The following is a 1,017-nucleotide window of genomic DNA, read 5'->3' as shown; positions in this document are numbered from 1 at the left end:
AGAGAGAGAGAGGGGGGGCAGAACAACATTTATTATAAATGAAAATTAGAAGCAACAGAAATGTGGCTTATAAAATAATGGCTGAAAATATCATGGGCAGAATAACGACAAATCAGCAAGAACTTTTAATGGCAATCATGAAACGATCGCCCATTGAGACAATAAAGGAATGACAGATGAAATCCATACGGCATGTACACGCAAAGAGGAAAGGGCTGACTGGAAATGTGAGGCAGCGTGGTGGAATCAGGCTCTCGTCAATTTTGAGGCATGTAGATTTATTGGCATCATCTTAAAGCTTGTTCACTTGTCTTTATTTGCATGAAAAACATATCCATTTATCTTGAATACAAGTCGAGATATTTGCGAAAGAAGGAGGTGGGGGTCACCTGTTTTTTAAGTAAAATTAGTGAGAAAATGCCCGCCTAAGATTAGTTATTTCCTTTGCTAAAGAGTCCGTGGTAACTGAAAATTTACATTCTTGTGCCTTTAATCAACGTTTTTTCCCCAGAAAAATCCACACAGAAATGAGTTCTTTAAAGGGCATGAAAGGAATTAAGCCCCCCCAAAAAATATTTGAAAATATTTCACAAACCTGCGGAAAAATGCAAGTTTCTTCACTTTGATTATTTTGACGAGAGCCTGATTCCACCACGCTGCCCCACAAATTATATCCGAAGGGGAAAAAAGCTAGAAACATCAGCACACGATTTATAAATAGCCCATACACTGACTTGAGTAACTTATAGCATCTCAATGAACAACAACTCATTCATGAGGGCTTCGCATGACAGAGAGGTAGGGATGGATGTGGATCTGTGAGTGTCAATGTCTGTTCAAGTTAAGACGTTTATTTATTTATTGTTTTAAAGTAGAGGGTTTTTACGGCGCTCGCAACTGCATAAGGTCATATGAGTGCCAACGTTAAGACGTTTGGTGGTGATGATGATGTTGGAGGTGGTGGTGATGATGATGATGATGATGATGATGATGATGATGATGATGATGATGATGATG

Source organism: Aplysia californica, unplaced genomic scaffold (assembly GCF_000002075.1).
Source record: "Aplysia californica isolate F4 #8 unplaced genomic scaffold, AplCal3.0 scaffold01934, whole genome shotgun sequence".
Lineage (NCBI taxonomy): Eukaryota > Metazoa > Mollusca > Gastropoda > Aplysiida > Aplysiidae > Aplysia > Aplysia californica.
The sequence above is the reverse complement of the archived record's forward strand: the minus strand, read 5'-3'. Positions refer to the sequence as shown.